The sequence below is a fragment of the Lissotriton vulgaris genome, chromosome 1_1 (genome assembly GCF_964263255.1).
Source record: "Lissotriton vulgaris chromosome 1_1, aLisVul1.2, whole genome shotgun sequence".
Classification (NCBI taxonomy): Eukaryota; Metazoa; Chordata; class Amphibia; order Caudata; family Salamandridae; genus Lissotriton; species Lissotriton vulgaris.
Genome location: NC_141685.1, coordinates 391,927,264 through 391,946,864, shown reverse-complemented (window position 1 = coordinate 391,946,864; position 19,601 = coordinate 391,927,264).

The following is a 19,601-nucleotide window of genomic DNA, read 5'->3' as shown; positions in this document are numbered from 1 at the left end:
GCCATGTCTGAACTGGGGTGGCAGAGTGGGCTAAAGAACGGTGATGGATTAAACCCAGATCTTTTGACTGGGTGTGAGTGTTTGATTGATTCAGATGCTCTGTCCATTACCTCCCCCTTTTGTACAGCTTTTGGCCGCCATAAGTGTGGCAGGGTGTACTCAGACGTGAGTCCCTTGCTCACTTTGCCACTGGATTCAAGCAAGCCGGGCTGAAGACGGCTGGAATGCCAGAAACCGGTCCTCGGAAGCTTGTTTCCGGTCCAGGAAAGACATGGCTTGGCAGTTCGGGCTGTACTGTTCCCATGAGGCACAGGGTCAGACTGATTTGCATATAGCCATGTCTGAACTGGGGTGGCAGAGTGGGCTAAAGAATGGTGATGGATTAAACCCAGATCTTTTGACTGGGTGTGAGTGTTTGATTGATTCAGATGCTCCATCCACCACCACCCCCTTTTGTACCACTTTTGGCCGCCATAAGTGTGGCAGGGTATACTCAGACGTGAGTCCCTTGCTCACTTTGCCACTGGATTCAAGCAAGCCGGGCTGAAGACGGCTGGAATGCCAGAAACCGGTCCTCGGAAGCTTGTTTCCGGTCCAGGGAAGACATAGCTTGGCAGTTCGGGCTGTACTGTTCCCAGGAGGCACAGGGTCAGACTGATTTGCATATAGCCATGTCTGAACTGGGGTGGCAGAGTGGGCTAAAGAACGGTGATGGATTAAACCCAAATCTTTTGACTGGGTGTGAGTGTTTGATTGATTCAGATGCTCCGTCCATCACCACCCCCTTTTGTACCGCTTTTGGCCGCCATACGTGTGGCAGGGTATACTCAGACGTGAGTCCCTTGCTCACTTTGCCACTGGATTCAAGCAAGCCGGGCTGAAGACGGCTGGAATGCCAGAAACCGGTCCTCGGAAGCTTGTTTCCGGTCCAGGGAAGACATGGCTTGGCAGTTTGGGCTGTACTGTTCCCATGAGGCACAGGGTCAGACTGATTTGCATATAGCCATGTCTGAACTGGGGTGGCAGAGTGGGCTAAAGAACGGTGATGGATTAAACCCAGATCTTTTGACTGGGTTTGAGTGTTTGATTGATTCAGATGCTCCGTCCATCACCACCCCCTTTTGTACCGCTTTTGGCCGCCATAAGCTTGGCAGGGTATACTCAGATGTGAGTCCCTTGCTCACTTTGCCACTGGATTCAAGCAAGCCGGGCTGAAGACGGCTGGAATGCCAGAAACTGGTCCTCGGAAGCTTGTTTCCAGTCCAGGGAAGACATGGCTTGGCAGTCCGGGCTGTACTGTTCCCATGAGGCACAGGGTCAGACTGATTTGCATATAGCCATGTCTGAACTGGGGTGGCAGAGTGGGCTAAAGAACGGTGATGGATTAAACCCAGATCTTTTGACTGGGTTTGAGTGTTTGATTGATTCAGATGCTCCGTTCATCACCACCCCCTTTTGTACTACAAATAAAGGAAAGCATTAATAAAAACTCGAGTGCTCATTTTCAAGCTCCCGTTACATTTATATTTAACTTTCCCTCGGTCTGGGCCTCTATTAGGCCGGCTCCCGCAGCATGTAGCACATCTGAAACAGCAACAGTGGGAGGATGTAAATGCAGAATAATGTACCAGGCCTCGAATTTGCATGGTCAAATGTCAAAAAAATTAGGCCTTCCGGAGAACCACGTCAAGAGAAAAAACATAAATGGCCGGCACAGCAGCAGGTATGCCATTTTCAGTTAGTGGAACCTGTGGTCATTAGCTGTAGCTCTACTGTGAAGGAGCCTTTTTTTTCTGCATATCATCTGACAGAATTTCAGAGAGCCCCGCTGCCCCGACAATGTGTTGGCGCCTTTTCTGTGAGTGGGAGTGGAGAAGACGAGAAAAAGCAGGGGCACTAAATGAATGCTTGTAAAATAAATGATTATTCCGCCAGCAGTCGCTGTGAAGCGACCGCAGCCTTGCTCATTGAATAAACACACATTTAGCGTAATCACGTTATTTCAGCTCTGTAATGACATTAACAAGCTCGGAGTACAGGGAATTACACCAGACCCAACAAATAATTGAATATTCCACTGTCGCAGAAAGCAGACACGCATCTAGCTTAATTTTAGGCCTGGTCAGAAACGTGTGGACTTTTCACACAATGGCACCAGAGGCCGAGCCAGCTTCCCGCAGACGGCTGCACACAGACCGTGTCCTCTCACCACACAAGTGTGTCAAAGGCTGACTCTGTACTCCCGAGGAGGTTTCACACACCTCTGGAAATAATGTTATGTTATGCATAGAGCGATGAAGTGCTAGGTAGCAGGACTGTTGTGTTGCTGCTCAGGGCAGCATGAGAGGGGTCTTGGTTTCACTCCTAGCTTTACACAAGCAGCAGAATCCCAGAGTTCGGACATGGGGAGCATTTCTAGAGCCATGCTAGGAACCCTGTTGTATAATCTCACTGAGAGCTGCATTAGGTCAGTGATGTGCACTGTTGGAGCCACGACAGTCTGACGTGTGTGTGAGTGTGCGTGCGTGCCAACGTGTGTGTGTGTGAGAGATAGAGAGTGAGTGGGGGTAGAATGGGGCAAAGAGAGAGAGGTGGTCACGATGCGTTTATGACAGTCACCGGATTTTACAGACACAGTTTTTCTATGTAAATATTGATTTTCCACAATTGCTCTTAGGTTGTTAGGGCTTGCACACTATGCTCGCTCGCCGTGGTACACACCAACGAAAATTTTACGCCCTACCACTTTCAAATGTCACCAGCCGCCACTGAAATGCAGGTTCATACTTTGGCATTTCGGCAAGCTCGGCTTGTCATTCCAGGTACAGTAGATTGTGTGCCTAGCTTCCCTCATTCGTTATTCAAACTTAAAGTTTCCTCTTTTACATATGCACTTTGGATCTTTCTGATGACCGACAGAAAATATCCCAGAACCTGTTCTGCTTAACTTGAATTCTTTTGGCACTGCCATATTGGTTGGTGGGAAACTTTATTAATGTGAACAGGCACTTCTTGGGGCTTCGATTTCTAGTGCGTTTTTTTTTTTGCCAACTCCCAGAGACCCTGGTTCATCTGTTATAAATCTGGAAGTTCTTGATAAGGCCCCTCTTTCTGACTTAAATCACCCCATTTTTTTACACATAATGTTTCGACGCCCTTCTCTAGACAGCTATACAAGAAAGGATCAACCTTCTGCACGAAGTAGACAAGTTGTAGAATTCCATGCCGAATTCTGTTCAGCGCATACGGTGTAAAGACTTGGGTATTCACTAAGTAATATATCCGAAGCACTCTGGCACTGTATTTAATCATGTCAACACCAAGAAGCCTGGTTGACCTAAATACACGTTAGGATACTAATAATAGGTATTGTTCCCATACGCTCCTTAATTACTATGGATCAGTAATTGCATGGTACAATATGACTAATAATTCTACCATGCCTTTGACGCGGTTAGATGTTAGTTTGGCAGGTGTGCAGCGTTCAACCTATGTGAAACTTATTCGCATATTAATAGAGTACGCAACGTTCGAATATTACAGTGATATATAGCATTATAAGAGGTACGCTTGGCAGTCTGAGAAAAATAATACAGCACAGCGTTTGTTATTAGAAATAGACAAATTAAATTTTCCTCAATAGCAAAGAGAAGATTTCTTTTACAAAGCGTGTGTGTTAATGGGATAAATGCTGTTGGTCTAGTGGCTCAATGCCAGTAGGAATAATGGTGCACTTGGCATTTTGCTATTGTTACACACTTTTTGCAATCTCACTTTAATGAGAATTAAATCCTATAAATGTTTTATCCTGGGCACCGTTGAATCTTTCTTAACTCTGAATGGATTGTAACTTGATGGTGAGCGAATGAACCTTGGTTGCAATGTGCTACTGAGAAAGGTATGAAACAAGTATGATTCAAGGAGCTTAGTGATCGCAATCGCGATCAAAGCGAAAGACTTGCAGCCGAGTTGTGCTAATGAAAGACAGATGGCGCTGAAGGCTGGCGGTTCGCGCGTGAACGCAAGCGCTAGGTCAGCCAGCAGCACTTTGAAAAGTCACCTACTAAAGTCTCTCCGAGCAGCGCATGTGCGCTGACTCAGCAAGACCTAACAAGGAATGCAGCAGTAGATACATATCTAACAGAACAACTATAGCCACATGTTTGCAGCTACACGCAACCAAAATTAGTAGCGTTAAATAAATAAAAAATGTATTTCTAAAAATAGGCTACAATTTTTTTATAAAACATCTTGCACGTTGCTTTAGTAACTGGGTTACTATAAAGTAATGAATATTCGCATGTATTGTGAAAAAAAAGGCCGCCTGAAAGTCTGCTGAAGTGTGACTTTCTATGAGATTCCCAACAATTGAGAAAGGAAACCAGCCGGGTTAATTAAGCGTAAACAAGCCACCCAAGAAAGATAGGAATCTATTTGTCTGCAGCATCTGTGGGATGCAAATCAATGACAGCAGAATACTAAAGTCGTTAAGGCAACAAAAGTCACCACTAAACAACAAGTAACTGCAGCTGCCTAGACCACGTGCATTGTGTGGGAAGTTGCCTTTAAAATTAATATACACGCGAATAGTCATTCTCCCACGTTTCTATGTACTTTAACTGATAGACAAAGAGTAAAATAAACTGCAGCTAACTGAACACATATGCATTATATGTGAAGTAAAATGCGCTCATAAACAAAAGAATGTAAAAGAACACACAAAGCACATATGGCCGTTTGGATTACATATAGGTGGGCTTAAAAGCTACGTTTGTAAGAGGATACATGTGTGAGTTGTAAGACACACATTAGTGGTGAGGCACATATATAGAAAAATGTATACAAATGGGGGAACATCCTTTACAACGCAACTTTTACCACGTAGAGCCTTTACGTCGCAACTATTACAGCGCATGCCATTACAACGCATTGCGCTGGGGGCGCTCTAGGATAGGGAATACATTTAATTTACTATCCAACACCTTCCCTACTATCCCCGGGGACTGGAGTTGGAATAGTAAATTAAACTATTCACTATCCAGCACCCCTCAACACTAGGCGTTGTAAAAGCATGCGTTTTAAAACTTGCGATGTAAAGGCATGCGTGGTAAAAGCATGCGTTGTAATGTCATACATCCATACAAATAGGTTGCATCAAGTGTGGGGTAAAAAACATCTATGTATGTTTTTTACACAGGCTAAACTGCAAAAATGATTTGGTAAAGCTGCTGCAAGATCAGAGCATCTGCACTTTACCATCACAAAATAAGCAGGGATAGCACAATTCTAAATATAAACTAATTTAAAACACAAAATATTTAGCCATAATTATGAAAAAAATAGAGTTGCATTTAAGTTCTCAATTATTTATGTTGTGTATATATTTCTAAAATTATTCTTCCACAATTATGAGCTAGAAAGCAGATTCAGACTTTAAAAGCTGGTTTGCACTAAAACGTCATAATGTAATAGTGCTGTCTATTGAAAACACCGACTCTCCATTTGAGACAAATTAAGCACTAGACTAGGCGACTTTACCAACATATTCATAGCTAGACAGAAATACAATAAATAGCATAACGCCAGTTTCCTCCATATATATTCTGCGTGTGTAAAGAGATATTAAGTGCTCCGTCTACAATTAGAGATTATACATTACCATTACACATTTAAACATGTTTTAAAAATTTACACATATGCAAGTTTAACCTTTAAACACTATCCCCTGCTCCCCATTTGTACTGTTCGTGAGTTTTGTGTTAGCAGGTAAACAAAACACACACAGTGTAAAGCTGCTGGCTCATTAAAGAACCGGACCTTTATATTCTGCAAATTAGGCACTATTAAAGTGGCGGTAGTCACGTCTTTGTAGGTACACATAATTTTATGTTGGAGCGTAGCACCACTTTAGGTGTACTTTTTTGGTCATGTGTATTTTCTCCTAAGCGCTGTCAGTCCCTAAAAGAACACTTCATGCATGTTTAACTTATTCAAGCTAGCTGGGCACAGATGCATTTGCACTCGTTGGAAAGGCTAAGTAAAACGCTATGTTTGTAGTTATTGTTTGGTAAATAGCAAGGGTGGGGTAAAACAGGTCTATGGTCGTCTTTTTACACAGCACATTTCCGTCTCAAAATAAACAGAGTTCGCGCAATGCTACATATAAACTGGTGGGTTGTGGCGCTCAGCTGCAGCAAACAATTGCTGTCTTATAATAGCCCCAGCACGTTTCCTTTCAAATTAAGCCATATAAAAAACACTGTAATTAATACAGTTTACATTTTTAGCTTATATGCTCTTTGTTCTCCTAATTAAACAAAAATTCACAGTGTAAAGGTGCTGCCTCATAAAAGCACCGGCCATTTATTTCTTGCAAGTTATGTACTAGGACAGCGGCTGTAGCCGAGTGTTTGTAGGTACACATAAATTGAGTTGGTATAGAAGCTCCGCTAAAGGTGATATTTTTTGATCATGTGTGTTAGACCTGGCATCTTTGACATGGTTTCCCCTGTCTTTTTGCCTCTGCCTCCTGTATTTTCGACGCAGTGCTGGATTTCGTTTTTGCTGGTATAGATGCTTTGGGCACTTTGCCACTGCAGATCAGTGTCATAGTGCAAGTACTCCCTGTGCAAATTGTGATTGTAATTGGTTATCCATGATTGGCATATTTGTATCACCTAGAAGTCCCCAGTAAAGTGCACTAAGTGTGCCAGGGCTGGTGATACAAATGCTAGGAGTGGGCCTGCAGCACTGATTGTGCCTCCCACACGAGGAGCCCTAAAATGGTGTCTCAGGCCTGCCAACGCAGTGCCTGTGTGCAGTCTGTGAACTGCCATGTCCTCCTGGTCAAAGTCCCCACTGACCAGGCCTAACCCTTCCCTTTCTGTGCACATTAGTCACCCCTATGGAAGGCCCAAGGTACCCCCTTGGGCAGGGTGCAGTTTATGTGAAAGGTAGAGCATGTATTAGTGCAGGTGACATGCTCTGGTAGTGAATGACAGCCATTTTCGTTTTTCACTATAGTAAGGCTACCTAGCCCATAGGCTATCACGGAGAATGCTGGCTACAGTGGCTACTAGCATATCTTCCCATAGGAGCAAGGTAGGACATAAAAGTCTGGTATCCCTGAACTCAGAATTTAATAACACATCTTTTAGGAAAGGTGGTTTTTAAATCCTGTGTTTAAGAACAGCACTTTTTAGAAAGTGGCTGTTCTCTTGTCTGACCTTTATGTGTGCCTTGCCCTGTTAGTGAATTGACTGTCTGGTTTGTGAGTGGCAGGGGCTGGGTGGCTACCAGAGGGTGAGTGTGCCATCCCTGGGCTGAATAGCTCCATCTGCATCTAGATTGGTGGGTGGGGGTTGCACCTGGGCCTGACTAGAGCTGTGCCTGCCTTCCACAATGCTGGCTCCACATCCTGCTGGGTGGCTGACAACCCTGCCCCTCACTCTGAAAGGAAAGGAGAAGCCAGAAAAACAAAGTGCTCAAGAAACACCCAGAACTGGTTCAGACCGGGCTCAGATCCCTCCTGGAAAAAGGGAACAAAGGCTTTTAGGGGTATAAGTACAGGACCCCTGACTACAGAAGATTAGATCATCCTGGAATCAAGAAGGAACCTCTGCCAAGGAGAAAGCTGTAAGACTGAAGAAGGAAAACTGTCCTTCTGTTGTTTTGCTGGACTGACCTGCAGTTGCTTTGCTGCCAAGGAGAGGGGAAGGACTTTGCTTTTGCTGTGTCCCCTTGCTTGAAGGAATCGCTAAGGGCCCGAGAAGAGCTGGCTCCCTGTTAAGAAGTCCCAGGAACAAAAGGACTTCACCCCCAGCTTCCCTGAACTCTGCTGAGAGAGTTCTGTCCTTCCTAGAGTGCTTGGGCCAGTTGTGGTGCCTCTGGAAGTTGTACCTGTGTTGGGAAGCTGGAAACCAAGATTTTAAAGACTTTCTGCAAGTTTTCACGCATCGCTCGCTTGCTGAGCGCATCCCCGTCAGTGCGAGGAAATTCCCGCCGCTGCGAGGGTCGAGATCGTCACAGCGCCTGTTGCCGCTGCCAGAGTCGTCGCATTCCTTATTTGCAGGACGCACCAGTCCGGTGCGGGAAGATTACCATCGCTGCGAGTATCATCGCAGAGTCTGTCGTCACTGGGTGAGATCGTCACACTGCTTGCTTGCGGACCGCATCAGGTGACTGCGAGAGTCATCTCAGAGCTATCGCATCCAGGGGCCATGAGAGGAGAAGATCGCCACTGAGCTGCGCATCGTCGCCGCACAGGAGATCGTCGCAGCCCCAGAGATCGTCGCATCGTACCTTTTGCGAACCACTTCCACTGAAACCTGTGCACCGGAATCCACGCAAGGTATCGCATCCCTACCCATACATACCGAAGTCACTGCAACATGCCTGCTGCGACCAGCGGAGTTGCGGCATCACCTCCCCAGGGTCTCAGGAGTGACGCATCGCTTGCTTTTCAACGCTACAGCTTTCACTTGGAACTTTTTTCGCATCTAAAGGTACTGTCGGCTAAAACGTGACGCAACTGTGGATTATTTTAACACAACCTTAAGAACTCTTTTGAAACCATAATCTTGATCTGTGTATGTTGTATTTTTGTCGTTTTGGTCTTGTGTAGTTTAGATTAAAATACCTTTATTTTTCTAAACTGTTGTGGGGTCAGTTTGTGGTGTTTTCACTGTGTTACTGTGAGTGTTGGTACAAATACTTTACATATTGCCTTTGATAAGCCTTGACTGCTCGTGCCAAGCTAACAGAGGGTTAGCAGAGGTTATCTAAGAGTGTTTCCTCCTTACCTTGACTAGAAGTAAGGGTCCCTATTTGGACAGTGGTACCTACCTCTGCCAACTAGAGACCCCCGGTTCTAACATTGTTAGTCAGCAGTGGGATTTGAACTTGTATTTGTACTAGACCCACAGTGACTCCAAGACAAGTAGACTGGGCCATATGAGGTGGTGGGGCGCAAGAGCGAAGTGACCTACCTGGTTAACTTGAAGACTCCCAGGCAGCCCCTGAGAGTCTTGCATGTGAACTGCCTCAAACCCCACTTTGAGAGGTCTGACGTGACAATGCTCCTGGCTCCAGATGCTGGAATGGAAGAGGAAAGTGACCCTCTTCCTGACCTCCTGGCAGCCAAAGAGCATGATGGGTCAGTGGATGATGTGGTCCTCTCGCCTACCCTGACCCCAGAACAGCAGAGGGACTGTCGCCAAGTATTGGGTCAGTTTGCCTCCCTGTTCTCCCTGACCCCAGGTGTCACCAATTGGTGCGTTCGTGATGTGGACACTGGAGATAGTCTGCCTGTGAAATAGGAATTTTACAGAGTAGCTGACAAGGTCAGGGCCAGCATAATGTAAGAGTTTTCCAAGATGTTGGCTATAGGGGTGATTAAGCCCTCCAGCAGCCCCTGGGCTAGCCCAGTGGTCTTAGTGCCAAAACCTGCTGCGCCCGGTGCCACTCCAGAACTCCGGTTTTGTGTGGACTACCTTGGGCTCAATGCGGTCACGAAGACTGACGCACACCCCATCCCCAGAGCTGATGAGCTCTTGGATCGGTTGAGAGCTGCCCAGTACCTCAGTACGTTTGGTTCAACTTCTGGGTACTGGCAGATTGCCTTAACTGAGGGGGCCAAAGAGAGGTCTGCATTCTCAACACCAGAGGGGCACTTCCAGTTCCGAGTCATGTCCTTTGGGTTGAAGAATGCCCCTGCCACATTCCAGAGACTGGTTAACCAGGTTCTGACCGGGCTGGAGGAATTCAGCGCCGCAAACCTGGTTGACATTGCTGTGTTCAGCTCCACGTTGGAGCAACACTTGCAACACCTCTGTGAAGTGTTGAAGGCTCTGCAATGGGCAGGCCTCACTATCAAGGCCAGCAAGTGCCAGATAGGGCAGGGATCTGTGGTGTATTCGGGACATCAGGTGGGGAGCGGCCAGGTGGCACCCCTACAGGCGAAGATTGATACCATTCTGGCTTGGGAGCCCCCCAAGACCCAGACAGCAGTGAGAGCATTTTTAGGTCTCACTGGCTATTACAGAGGATTTGTCAAGGGGTATGGCACCATGGTTCCCCCTTCGACAGAGCTGACTTCAAAGAAGCAGCCCAAGAGAGTGAATTGGACCAAAGCCTGTCAAACTGCTTTTGATGCCCTGAAAACTGCCATGTGTACAGCACCGGTGCTCAAGGCGCCTGATTTCTCCAGTGAGTTTATAGTGCATACAGATGCTTCAGAGCAAGGTGTGGGAGCAGTACTCTCACAGAGCAACAACGAGGGCTGGGACCAACCTGTAGCTTTCATTAGTAGGAGGCTACTACCCAGGGAACAGAAGTGGAGTGCAATTGAAAGGGAAGCCTTTGCTGTGGTCTGGTCTCTGAAGAAACTGACGCCATACTTGTTTGGAACTCACTTCCGGGTTCAGACAGACCACTGGCCCCTCAGATGGTTGATGCAGATGAGGGGTCAGAACCCAAAACTGTTGAGGTGGTCCATCTCCCTACAAGAAAAGGACTTTAAGATGGAACACCGCCCAGTACAGAACACGCCAACGCTGATGGTCTGTCCAGATTCTTCCGCCTTAGTCAAGAGAACTTCCAGAGGGTGGGCAGATCTCCTCACTTTCAGCTGGAGGGGACATTTGTTAGACCTGGCATCTTTGGCGTGGTTTACCCTGTCTTTTTGCCTCTACCTCCTGTATTTTCGACGCTATGCTGGATTTCGTTTTTGCTGGTATAGATGCTTTGGGCACTTTGCCACTGCTGAGCAGTGTCAAAGTGCAAGTGCTCCCTGTGTAAATTGTGATAGTAATTGGTTATCCATGATTGGCATAATTGTATCACCTAGAAGTCCCTAGTAAAGTGCACTAAGTGTGCCAGGGCTGGTGATACAAATGCTACTAGTGGGCCGGCAGCACTGATTGTGCCACCCACATGAGTAGCCCTAAAATGGTGCCTCAGGCCTACCACCGCAGGGCCTGTGTGCAGTCTGTGAACTACCATGTCCTCCTGGTCAGTGTCCCCATTGACCAGGCCTAACCATTCCCTTTCTGTGCACATTGGTCACCCCTATGGAAGGCCCAAGTTATTCCCTTGGGCAGGGTGCAGTGTATGTGAAAGGTAGAATATGTACTAGTGCAGGTGACATGCTCTGTTAGTGAATGACAGCCATTTTCGTTTTTCACTATAGTAAGGCTACCTTGCCCATAGGCTATCATGGGGAATGCTGGCTACAGTGGCTACCAGCATATCTTCCCATTGGAGAAAGGTAGGACATAACAGTCTGGTATCCCTGAACTCAGAATTGAATAACACATCTTTTAGGAAAGGTGATTTTTAAATCCTGTGTTTGAGAACAGCACTTTTAGAAAGTGGCTGTTCTCTTGTCTGGCCTTTCTGTGTGCCTTGGCCTGTTTGTGAATTGACTGTCTGGTTTGTGAGTGGCAGGGGCTGGGTGGCTCCCAGAGGCTGAGTGGGCCATCCCTGGGCCGAATAGCTCCATCTCCATCTAGAGCGGTGGGATGGTGTAACACCTGGGCCTGAATAGGGCTGTGCCTGCCTTCCACAATGCTGGCTCCACCTCCTGCTGGGCGGCTGACTACCCTGCCCCTCTCTCTGAAAGGAAAGGAGAAGCCAGGAAAACAAAGTGCTCAAGGAACATCTAGAACTGGTTCAGACCGGGCTCAGGGCCCTCCTGCACAAAGGGAACAAAGACTTTTAGGGGTATAAGAACAGGACCCCTGACTACAGAAGATTAGATCATCCTGGAATCAAGAAGGAACCTCTGCCAAGGAGAAAGCTGGAAGACTGAAGAAGGAAGACTGTCCTGCTGTTGCTTTGCTGGACTGACCTGTAGTTGCTTTGCTGCCAAGGAAACAGGAAGGACTTTGCTTTGTGTTATGTCCCCTTGCTTGAAGGAATCTGCAAGGGCCTGAGAAGAGCTGGCTCCCTGTTAAGAAGTCCCAGGAACAAAAGTACTTCACCCCCAGCTTCCTGAACTCAGCTGAGACAGTTCTGTCCTTCCTAGTGTGCTTGGGCCAGTTGTGGTGCCTCTGGAAGTTGTACCTGTGTTGGGAAGCTGGAAACCAAGATTTTAAAGACTTTCTGCAAGTTTCCACGCATTGCTCGATTGCTGAGCGCATCCCCGTCAGTGCGAGGAAATTTTCCCCGCCGCTAGGGTCGAGATCGTCGCAGCGCCTTTTGCCGCTGCCAGAGTCTTCGCATACATTGTTTGTGGGACACACCAGTCTGGTGCGGGAAGATTACCATAGCTGCGAGGACCATTGAAGAGCCTGTCGTCACTGGGTGAGATCGTCGCACCGCTTGCTTGCGGACCGCATCACGTCGCTGCGAGAGTCGTCGCAGAGCCATCACATCGATGGGCCGTGAGAGAAGATCGCCGCTGAGCCGCTTTCACCGAAACCTGTGCACCAGAATCTACGCAAGGTATTGCATGCCTCCCTATACAGACCGGAGTCACAGCAACACGCCCACTGCGTCTAGCGGGGTTGTCACATTGTCTCCCCAGGGTCTCAGGAGTGACGCATCGCTTGCTTTTCAACGCTACAGCTTTCACTTGGAACTTTTGTCGCATCTAAAGGTACTGTTGGCTTGAACGTGATGCAACTGTGGATGATTTTAACGCAACCTTAAGAACTCTTTTGAAACCATATTCTTGGACTGTGTATGTTGGATTTTTGTCGTTTTGGTCTTGTGTAGTTTAGATTAAAATACCTTTATTTTTCTAAACTTTTGGGGAGTCAGTTTGTGGTGTTTTCACTGTGTTACTGTGAGTGTTGGTACAAATACTTTACACATTGCCTTGGATAAGCCTTGACTGCTCGTGCCAAGCTTCCCAGAGGGTGAGCAGAGGTTATCTAAGAGTGTTTCCTTCTTACCCTGACTAGAAGCAAGGGTGCCTATTTGGACAGTGGTACCTACCTCTGCCAACTAGAGACCCCCAGTTCTAACAATGTGTATTTTTTACTAAGTAATGCTATTTTCTCAAAGTAAGAACGACACAAAAAAACTTTTTTATTTAAGAAACAAAACAACAAATGTAGAGTTACATGCTTGTTTGTAGTAAAATACATATAAAATGTAAAGCTGCTGCCTATTTACAACACCAACACTTCCTTTCTTAAAAGGAAGGCTGGAGCTACGTGTTTGCAACTAAACTCAAATTGTTTGGGGAAAAAAGGCAGCCTGGAGTGTGAATTTGTGTGTAAATCCCTACACTTGAGAAAGGGAACAGGCTAATTAAGGGCGAAGTAGTTGAGCGAGAAAGATTGTAATCTGTCATCTACAGCATCTGTGGCATGCAAATCAAGGACAGCAGGACGCTGAGGTTGTTAAAGTAACAAAGGGCACCACTAAAATTAGGAAAAAAACAAAGTTCGCTAGGAGATTCACTAAATAAAAAATAATGTACAGTGTAAAGATGCTGCATAATCCGAAACAGAACATCTTTGGCCTTCAAACACTATCCCCTCCCCATTTGTATATTTGTATTAACGTTTGTGATTTTTGGATTAAGCAGATTAAATAGAACACACGCTGTGTAAAGTTACCGCCTTATAAGAGCCCGGCACCTCTTTTAATGATTCCTTTTGACTACAGTCCCAGTTGCAGTGGTTTTTTAAGCAAAGTAAATAGCTTTGTTCAATATTATAGTTTTATAAATATCAAGTGTGGGGTAAAAAGTGTCTATGTAAGTTTTTTACACAGGCTAAACTACAAAAATGATTGGGTGAAGCTGTTGCAAGATCAGAGCACGGGCACTTTCCCATCACAAATTAAGCAGGGATAGCGCAATTCTAAATATAAACTAATTCAAAACACAAAATATTTAGCCTTAAAACACCATACCCTCTCCATTTGTCTTAACATTCGGGAGCTTTGCATCAAGCAGGGTAAATAGAACACAGGCTGTGTAAAGTTGCCGCCTCAGAACAGCCACAGCACCTCTTTTAATGACTATAGTCCCAGTTGCAGTGCTTTCTAAAGCAAAGTAAATAACTTTGTCTAATGTTATAGTTTTATAAATAAAAAAAGTGTGGTTTAAAACAAGACTATGTACATTTTTACACATGCTAAACTACAAAGAATTTGGGGTAAAGCAGCAGCAAGATCAAAGTCCTGGCACTTTTCAGTCACAAATTAAGCAGGGATAGAGCAATGTTAAATATAAACTGTTGCATTGTGGCGCTCAGCAGCAGCACGTAATAATAAAAATAACTACAAATTAAGATGCATTTCATTTATTTTTAACCTATCGGAAGTAGTTACGTAAACAGTGAAAAAGCAGCTACAAACAAACCGATTTTGTAGCGTTTAAATGCAATGTACCAAACAAATTTGGGTAAAGCTATGGCAAGATCATAGCCCCGGCACTTTCCCCTAACAAATTAGGCATGGATAGTGCAATACTAAATATAATCTGGTTGATTGTGGCGCTCAGCAGCAGCACGTAATAATAAAAATAACAGATTAAGCTGTATTTCAGGATCTTTTCTTTTAGGTGGCACTTTATTTGTTGCAGATTACGTATTTACGTATTTGTAGCTCCAAACACAAAATGTTGTAGCATTGTTCGAAGTTAGCTACCTCTTTTGTTACAAAATAAACAGCGGAAAAGCAGCTAAAAAATGTTTTTAATTTCTGTCAAACAAGTTAAGGAAATAAATATACTGTTTAAAGTTACAACCTAGCTAGGCAAACGAACAAATGTGACTAGTGAACAATTATCAATGCATGTGGTAAATATATCGAACACAGTAATCCTTGTTACTACAAACAAACGGTGCGTTTCTAAAAAAGTAAAAATAAACGCGAGTGTAAGATGTTTCCATACAGCATGCCTTCAACCAGCATTGGCTGCGAAAGTGAAACTGATGAATGCCGCGAAAGTGAAACTAATGACAGTGATCGCGCTGCCTGCTGCAGTATAGAGAGGTGGTGGGCGTGGAGGCCAGCATCTGTGGTGGAATTGGAAGCATAGAGAGAGGCACGCAAGGGGGGAGGGAATTGAAGCACGGAGAAAGGCAAGCAAAGCGTGCGCCCGAGAACATGCACTTAGGCTTTAAGCCGGCCATGGCAGCATCTGGTAGCACTTTTTTTACCCCTTTGCTAAATATCGAGCAAGCAGCGCATGCGCTGCTCTAGGCTTGACCTAAAAATGGGCATAGGGGTTGGATTGCACAATTGACTGTCTGCGTCCTTACTAATTGGCAAAAAGCATTCTTCCACAACCCACTGCAATTGAGGAGCTCTTTTGCAACAGTCAGAATTAACGTTATAAAGATTGTGTGCCTCTGGTCACTTTCATCACACTTCACTTTAATAGGTCTCAGAAGTCTGGGTTTATCAAATGGCAAGATCTATTACATGAAATATTAAAAGAGCACTTTAATAAAATACATTCCGACTTCTATTTATACATCTTAAAGCAGCTCTGTTGTGGCAGTGCAAGGAAAACGTTAATGACTGCCACTATATATAAATATATATTTTACAGACTAGCAAAAAATGTTTATTAAAATGCTAAGACAATACGAGCATTTCACATTTTTGATATGTAAAAAGGCCGAAACTGTGAAAATAACCTTTCCACATGTCGTGATCTCAAACGAGGCTTTGAGGACTTTGACACTAGAAGCACTGCGTATACTGCTGGCTCAGCTCTGCAAACTCTTTGGCAAAATTCTGTGAATTTCACGGATGGAAAAAGTCATCGGGCACATGCCATAAAAAAAGCTCTCCCCTTTGGACACAGAAGGACAACACCACCAAAAGCGCAATTCAATGTATTTGTTGCGTTTCATTTAAACATTTTCAAGTTTGGAACTGTGACTGAGGTTAAAGAGAGGAGGCCATACATGGAACTCACGAGAATTCAGCGTTTTTAAACACAGTTCGGGTAAGCAGGCTCAAGCAGTAGCCATTAAAGGCATCCGAAGAGCCTCTAACATAGAGCGATTCTCGCATTCACAGACTAATGATTTGTTACTTTATAAGATACATTAGTATAGTCACACAACGCTAGTCTGTTAAACCATGTAACTTATTGATCCCACCACCCCTTGCAATCCTACTGCAGCTGCTTCTAGGTACTGAGGTCTCCCTCATTCGGACAACTGTCAATCTGCTTCTTCTGTGGCCCGCAGCAGTTCAGGAAGATGGGAGGGGCTGTGGCGTGCACGCTCGGCTCGCAGAACGCCCCCAATCAGCTACCCAAGGGGGGCTTGGGGGAGGGAGCCGACCGACGGGAGGTCTCCTCCCCCGGGCGGTTTGGGAGGGCTGCGAGGGGTTATTTCCAGAAGTTGCCAGAATGTTCTAGTTTTTGGGCTGGTCTAGTAGGACCAGCCAGCCCAAGTATAAATCCCACCTTTCCCGCTAACCGCCACCATTTTAGGTTTGGTGACCTGGTGGCTAGGTGCTTTAGCTTTTTTGTGAGAGTGTTTTGTGTGTTTGTGCGACTCTTTTTTCATTCTTTGCCAGTTGCGATTGTACTTAGAGCTTAGTAATGGAAGACGCACGAGTTCTTGAGGCGATGCGCCTGTTGGCGGATGCCGGTCGTTTGGATTTGCTCGCAGGAGGTGGGCAGGCTAGGCCGCAACGCCAGGCCTCTGCCGGTGTGGTGGCTGCGGTGATGGCATGTTCGTCGCCGAAGAGGAGACGTCCAAGTCAGGTAAGCGAGAGGGGCCGCTCCCGGTCTAGGAAGCCGGCCCCACAAAGGACGGCTCGGGGGGAGCCCGGTACTTCTGAGGCTCCGGAGGCTCAAAGGGGGTTGAGTGTGGGGGGGGGGTGTTCCTTCCCAAGCCCCGGCGCTTCAGTTGGGAGTTGTTTCTGGAGCGGGGGATTTTCCGCTGATGACGGGGCGGGGGCAGGGGTCGAAGAAAGGGGGCAGGAGTGGCCGGGGAGGAAGCAAGAAACGCTCTGCTTCGGACCCGCTGTCTGAGCGGCGGGGGCAGCCTTCGGAAGGTGCCTCTGTGCGCGGGGGGCGTAGGGGTTCGGTTCAATTTGTGTTGCAGGACTCTGAGCGGGAACAGGTTGAGCATGGGGCCCAGGAAGCCATGTTGGTCGTTAATGAGACTCAGTTTGTCTCTGAAGCTGGTCAAAGGATGTTGTTAACCCCTTTAGGACGTATTCCTCACGATGTTCTTGTGGGGGAGGGGCATGAGGGGAATGCAGGTGGACCTCGGGCCGGTTTGTCTTCTGGTTTACAGGTTGTTGCGCAAGAGGCTGAAGCGGGGGTGGGTGATTTTGGGGGTAATGTGGGGAGTCCGTTATTGTTTTCGACGCCGGGCTCGTCGGCTGGTGAAGTAGTTTCTGTGGGTGGCGGCTCTAGAGGTGAGGGCGAATGGGCCCAAATGGGCGAAAGTGGTTCGTTTGGTGGTGCGATTTCTGGTTTGGAGCATGCGGAGGGTTTTAGGGCGGAAGGTGGGGGTGTTCCTTTTATGAGTGGTGGGTCTTTTCAATCGGGTTTACAGAATCGCCAGCCAGTTTTTGGTTTCGGTTCTGCGGCTTTTGGCACTTCAGGAATGGGTCTGGGAAGGTTTCAGGCTCCTGGGGTCTTGAGTGCAGCGGGGGTTAACTTTCAGGGCACTTTGTTGGGTCCGGATAGGGGTTTTGGCCAGGTGAGTGGCGGGCCTATTCAAGGACCCAGGACTACAGCTCCTCACTTATCTGGGGCCTCTGGGGGTCCTTATTTTATGTGTGGTTCTCCTGGATGGGAACATTTTGGCGCAGCGGGCCTGGCGCAGCGTAGTTTCCAGAAGGACTTAGCAGGCCAGGAGTCAGTCTCCAGAGCTTATAGACATTCTTCTTCTTCGGCACCGGCACCTGATAATTTGGATCATAGTGGAGACGAAGAGGTTGTAGGTGGTTCTCCGGTTCGGGAGGTTCATTTGAGGTCTGAAGCACGTGGCCGTTCTTTGGAGAGGGGTCGGAGAATGGCTGATGATTCTACCTGGAGGGGGAATGTGTCTGGTTGGTTTGTGGATGGTAGGAACCCTAGCACACCAGTCCAAACTTTTTCTTTGCAGGAAGAGGTTAGGCGCGGAGTTCCAGACTTGGCAGGGCGCGGTCCAGTCCCTTTTCGCCAAGGGGAAGTGAGGAGAGTGCCTAGCGCGGCCCTCTCTGTTCCACCGAGGGAGCCCAACGCGGCCAGCACACGAGGGTCTGGCGTGACCCCGCTGGCCCCAACGAGTAGCAGGTATAGGTGGCAGGCCTTGCCGGCGGCTATGGAGCAACAGAGTCAACGCGCAGGGAGGTACAGGCGCGTACAGTCTGCTCCCCCCCCCCTGGAGTTTCAAAATCTTTTAAATGTACAGTGGTTGATACCGGGTTGGGTAAGACCCGTGGTGACTTGATGCATACCAGTGTGGATTCGGTGGTATTGGACTACGATGAAGAGAGTCCTGAGGAAGGTGAATTGCGGGATCTTGAGGGGGGGGTGCCCTCTCATGCTTCTCATAGTGTTTTACAGGCTCCAGTGGTCCAGAGGCAACTGCAGGGGAGAAGAGAGCACGGCCCATCGGGTAGGGCGCCTCGCAGACCGGATGCATTGTCCTCGGCGCCGCGGGCGGAGCCATCGAGAGCTGTCTCTCTGTTGCCAGGTGAGCAAACGGCCCCACAGGCCAAACCTGTTATGGTGTCTGTGGGTACAGGTGGTGAAACTGATGTGGTCATTGGCGATGGCCGTCTGGTCAAAGGTCGTTATGTTAAAGACACTGCAGTGGGCACTGACGAAGTGCTGGTTGTAACAAATAAAGGGGACAGTGGTATGGCTGGTGCTTCCAGCAAAGTTACAGATAAAGGGGACAGTAGTGTTATGGCTGGTGCTTCCAGCAAAGTTACAGACAAAGGGGACAGTGGTGTTATGGCTGGTGCTTCCAGCAAAGTTACAGACAAAGTGGACAGTGGTGTTATGGCTGGTGCTTCCAGCAATGTTAAAGAGCCAGTGGCCAGTAAGGAGTTGAAAATCAAGAAATTGCCATACATGGGGGTTACGAAACCTCTGGGTGCTCATCTAATGTTAAGTACCAAAGAAAGAATTTGGAACGGTGAGTATATGGAGCTCCTTAAGCTTCTACACCGGGAAGTCCGGTCTAAGGAGGGCTCTAAAGAGGAGGAATTTGAGCTGGCTAAACGCCCTAAAGTGCCTTTGAATATCGAGAACTGGACAGCTGCGTTTTTGATTTATGCTAGTGTTTATTGCGAAAAATTCCATGAGCGCAGCGTTTCCCTTTTTAAATACATGGACGTGATTCGTAAAGCTCAAATCACCGGGGGTGGTTTTGCCTGGTCTCAATATGACGAGGAATTTAGGGCCAGGATGGCTTGGGACCCTGAGGCGAAATGGGGTGAGCTCGATATGGATTTATGGCAGCACACAATGGGGTCAGCAGCTGGGGGAAAGACCGTCTTTACGGCCAGTGGTTTACCGCTAGTTTACCGGCCCTTTCAGGGGAAGCCCACCCGGGGAGGGGTGGGGGCCACTACAACCATGCCATCGGGATCTGGTTTCTGTTGGGAATTCAACAGGGGCTCCTGCACAAGAGAGTACTGTAAATTCAGGCATGAATGCTCAGGTTGCGGGA